The following is a 5418-nucleotide window of genomic DNA, read 5'->3' as shown; positions in this document are numbered from 1 at the left end:
AATTGTTAGAATTACAGTCAAAGTTCCACATGAAGAAAATCATGAATTTATAATATTGAAGATATCTCCATTAATATGATATCTTTTCGATAAAATTTAAAAATAAAACTATGATAATTTAGTCTTAAAATGAATAATATCATATCATTGTGGAGATATATTAATTTTTTTTAATTTTAGGAGTTATCTAATTTTTCTACTAAGGAAAATATTTTCTTAAAAATAAAGAACTCTACTAAGAAAAGAATGAGGAGGTTTTCAACAAATTAACGAATTTTCCTCCTTATCTTTTGTTAGATAAATTTAGATTCTTCCTTGAGTGGTTTTATGTTAACTAATCTTGAATGGCTCGTTTTTACATATTTGAAATACTTTAACAAGAAAGATGAAAAATCTAATGTGTAATTATATTGTCCTACCAAAGTAGGACCATTTGATTGGGCAATAACCTTTAAGAATCTTCTAAAATTGATTATTATACTACTAAGATTTTGTTCTATTAGTGTCATATACTTTTTTTATTTTAAACGACCCCTAGCTTCTTAAATCCAGCTTAAAAAATAAAAAATAGCTGTGCAATAAAAAAAATAAAAATGCGATGCATGTTATTTTTAATTAGAACCTGTTAACATCCTTCATACGAGTTAAAATAACAATATAGTATTTAATTCTTAAAAATCATAAGAGTTCTAAATAATAATAAAATGCATCACGGAATCTTGGACACCAGCAAACTAGATTCATTGATAGCCAGCCCTACTCTCTGCGGCAGCACTCAAATTGGTCGACGATGGATCCGCCACTTTGTAAGGAAGCCGTCATGAAGCACGTGCGATCAGCATGTCAAACTTTCCATTAAATTTAATTAATTTAGGAAGAAGTTAAGTCTAAAACATAAAAGCAAAATTATGTGTACTTTCCTTCAGTTTCTTTTCTAATATATACAATTTAATAATTTAAAAGCAACTATGTTATACATGTTAAGGGCGAGAAAATATTTAGAGAATATTATCTCATCTTTTAGGATTCTTACCTAATTATTATCTTTTACATATGCAATTATCATTATTTCTAAAAAATGGTAATACCATTGCATGATTTCATTTGTTTTTTCACAATGTTCGTCAATACGAACAACTCTATTATAGGTATTTGATTATTAGAACAATGAATTCAAATGTCTATTTTATGGAGATTGATTTTACTAATATATAATTCTTTTATCAATATAGATTGTATCAAATGTTGTTAGAGTGAGCTTACTCATCCAACAGAAACTACTTTTAAATCTACAAAATCAAATCATTTCTGAGCTGAACAAGTGTATTATTTCATCACGTCTTGTCTTAGAGAGCTTGAGAACGGGATAACAGAGACGACAAGTGGCCCAATACTTGTGTATTTATTATTTCAACATGGAGCACAATTTGATAGATTTTAATTAAAGGTTACAGCTACTGAACACAATTTCCATATCAAAAGGAAAAATTCCTTGTCAGCTATTACGGTGCCGTGCCGTTTTTCTATTGTGGGTTCGGCGGGCGACTGTTTGCAGATGAGACTCTGGATCCCCATTCCAAAAGCTCTTTGCTTGTATCGTCTTTGTGCACAATTGCCTCGATAAAACATAGGCAATCCTTCTTTTCTCCAGTGGCTGTACTTATCGCCTCTTCTAATTCCTCCTCAGTGTTCACCTGCAATAGAAATCTGTCAAACTGATTTCCAAACTTCAGAATAGATCAGTCATCAGTGGTCAACTAACCTTGCAAGTCCAACATTTGCCTGCTCCGTTGTTTATGGCATCAACAAGCCCAGTGTAGTTCCAGTTCTTGATCACGTTGTAAGGCCCGTCATGGATCTCTACTTCAATAGTATATCCACCGTTATTAATCAGAAAAATAATGCTGCGTTGCCCTTGCCGGATCATTGTGGATACATCTTGAGCTGTCACCTGAAGAATAATAGGCCAGTTATAGAGCACCAACACTAAACCGTAAACATGAAAAGGAAAATGAAGACAATGCCAACGTAAAATCTATCTCATTTCTGGTAGACATTACACTTGAATCATGGATAATAACCACATTTGATCGACAAAGCACAAGGAGGAAGTTGAGTGTCAAAAATATGAATTAAAAAAGCTAGAAGAAAAAAAAAATAGTCTAGCTAGTGCCAACACAAATGCCCTTTTATAAAACTCATTTCTTATCAATGACCAAATAAGTAATCACAATTTACCTGGAAACTCCCGTCTCCTATGCAAGCAATGACACGCTTCTGCTTCGCAGCTTGAGCATACCGAGGTTGGCACCAATTGACCATCCAATTGATCCATACTGCATTTGGAATTCATACCTTGAGCAAATTTGTATCATTTAGTCAAGACTTTATGGTTTTCATGATCGCAATTGCCGACCAATGGCAATGGCAAAAAGACAGAACTCACCCACAGTTCCCCGGCAAACGAAGCTTTTGGCAATTGAACCATGAATCACCAGTCTCTGCAATGACAGTGGTCTCTCCACTCAGCATACTCTGCTTGAAAGAAAGCATGTCAAAAACAAGCACAAATTTGAACCTAAATGAAGTTGCAATTGGTTTTCAGAGACATGCCTGAATGTGCTTAAAAAGGATATTGACCCTCAAAGGCTCATTATTCTCTCGTCTGATCGGCATGCTGGGAGGGACATAGATACGACGGTAGTTCTCCATGGCAGTACTGTTTCTCTTCAGCTTCTGAGACAACGCAGTCAAGAATTCCGCCATGAAAACCCAACCAAAAGAAGGGCCGTTTCCAACAGTGACTCTATTGGGCAGTGCCACCACAGCTTTTTCCTTCTTGATCAGAAGTGAATACCCCACAGAGCTATAGTCATTAAAGATCGGGCCGACGAACACATAAGCATCAGCTGATTCCACAATCTCCCCACAGAAGTTGGTGCTGACGGCGCCCCAGTAAGTTCCGATGAATTGAGGATGGTGCTCTAGTACCAGTCCTTTGGCTGATGGCATGATGGCTATTGGATAGCCACAGGTGTCTGCAAGCTCCATGAAGGCTTGTTGAGCTTTAGCCACCCTCAGTTTGGGTCCTGCGACTAGCACTGGCTTCGCGGCCTTGTTCAAAAATATTGCAGTTGCTTCCACAGCACCTTCTAGTCCTAATTGGTTGCTCACCCTGCAAAGGATCATCGTCTTTCATTTTACAAGAATCGAAGGCAGGCAGGACAGAGAGAGGCTACCCGGCGCCTGAATGGGCGAGAGGAAGTAGGGAAACAGGCTCGTTTGCGAAGGTGGGATGAGGCATCCCGGCAAGTTGCAGCTGATGCTGATGTACACCGGCTTGCTCTCTTTCAAAGCCGTGGATATTGCAGTATCGATCATCTCATGCGCGTCATCCAAGTTATTGATCACCGCCTACAAATTAGGGCAGATCAGCAAAGCCCTAAATTTCGCTACGAAATTGGTGGCGACCTATTGTGAATTAGAGGTGGGAGATGGAGTGGGGACCGATGGCAAGTGACGGTCTGGAAGCAGCGGAGCTCCTGGGAGAAGTCGGGGAGGCCGATAGTGTGGTGCAGGACACGGTTGGTGCCGTAGTCGTTGGAGTTGGGGCCGCCGACGACGCAGATGACGGGGAGGTTCTCGCTGAAGGAGCCGGCGATGGCGTTGATGACACTGAGGCCGCCGACAGTGAATGTGACGACGCAAGCGCCGACACCGCACGCGCGGGCGTAGCCGTCGGCCGCGTACCCGGCGTTGAGCTCGTTGCAGCAGCCCACCAGGTTGAGCTGCGGCTCCGCGATGAGGTGGTCGAGGAGGGTGAGATTGAAGTCGCCGGGCACGGAAAAGACGTCACGCACACCCACCTGCACCAGCCGCCGGGCCAGATGCCGGCCCAGCGTCCCCGGGCTCCGACGCGCGATGCCATCCTGCATTTTGGAGTTGTTTGACTGCGTATTGTACGAAGAAGTGATCGAATCGCTCGCTGGATGTTGCGAGGAGGAAGCAAAGCTAGTGCTTTATAGGGGACGCATGCGAAGCTGAGGAGATGTATGGTGGCCAAGATAATTAAGGAGCAGCCTGTAGCGATACTGGGAGGTGGAAACCATGGGCGACTGCAGATATCTACGCGACCATGTCGAATTTGGTGACGATTACTAAATTATACGACATGATCAGTCGTCGGTGGATTCCAAAGTCTGCGACTGCGCTGCCGTCTCGGGGAGAGAATACAAACCGTTGTTTTCTTGGGAAGAAAGGTGGAGGTGAAGCCAGCCAGCGACGCTAATCTTTATTCTTTAAGAAGCTTTCCGCACTTAGACAAAGAATTATGAATTTTCGCGGGTTGACAAAAAAAAGGAAGGTACGACGCAAATGCCCCGAAAATATAATAATAATATAAATTATACTTAAACTATCTGCCTATTTAGATACCTAAATTTTTGAGTAATTCACAAAACTAAGTAAGCCAGTAAATATCATAATATCATTAATGAATATATGTACTCCATTTTTACTCGCGTACTTAGTTTTGTGACTTATTCAAAATGTATATCTCATTTTTAATTGATTAAATCATGTATCTCTTTTCCATAATACTCTTTTTTTTCATTGTTCATTCAAATAAAAAAATATTTAAAATATTTAATTTTTTTCATAAAAAAACTTGGACGTTTGGTTTGGAAATTTTTTTCTATTTTCTATTTTTTATTTTTTATTTCTGTTTTTCTATTTTCTGATCTAGTTTTTAGAAAACAGAAAATGTGTTTGGTATGATATACTATTTTTTATTTTCTAGAAAAGAAAACTAGAAAATACGTTTGGTTTGTTAATATGAAAAATTATAAATAAAATAAATTTTAATTTATAAACAAAATAATTCATGTCTTTACTTTTGTTAGTGGCACTTCACTTCCTCACTCACAAAACACCCACATGAACCTCCTCTTCAGTGCTGCATCGCCCACCATGTTCGTATTAGCTTCTTGTATTTGCTTCATGATTACCTTCTTCCACTTGTTGAAACTTATCCCACCTCATGTTATAATTTGAACATTTAAAATTTAAACAAATCCAAGCATATGAAACTCTTTAAAAATTTAGATGAGGGCCTAGTTGATCTTCAAGAAATCTTCTAAATTATGATTCAACGTTCACTTATAAAATTTAAAAAAGAAAATTTGAATATATGATACAGTATATCTGAAGTCCTGAACCGTACAAACACTGAATGTTGAAACTAACAAAAATATTTTCAATTAGAAAAGGATTTCTAGCCGAATGAATATAGCTCAAATAAAAACTATTTGTTCTTATGGGGGTGCCACAGGTGGTTAGCCCCAAATGTTGCCTTATGAACCTAAAATAAGTTGCCCTATGGTATTGGCGCCGTTTGATAAACAACTCTATTTACTCCGT

General features: G+C 38.6%; 1 pseudogene; it reads right to left on the bottom strand.

The window, feature by feature from the left end:
- Positions 1-1426: 1426 nt before the first annotated feature.
- On the bottom strand, positions 1427-3935 carry LOC141848556 (pyruvate decarboxylase 1-like; annotated as a pseudogene).
- Positions 3936-5418: the final 1483 nt, after the last annotated feature.

Source organism: Curcuma longa, chromosome 17, assembly GCF_044706935.1.
Source record: "Curcuma longa cultivar G26 ecotype Majalengka, Jawa Barat chromosome 17, ITB_CL_G26_1.1, whole genome shotgun sequence".
Lineage (NCBI taxonomy): Eukaryota > Viridiplantae > Streptophyta > Magnoliopsida > Zingiberales > Zingiberaceae > Curcuma > Curcuma longa.
The sequence above is the reverse complement of the archived record's forward strand: the minus strand, read 5'-3'. Positions and strand labels throughout refer to the sequence as shown.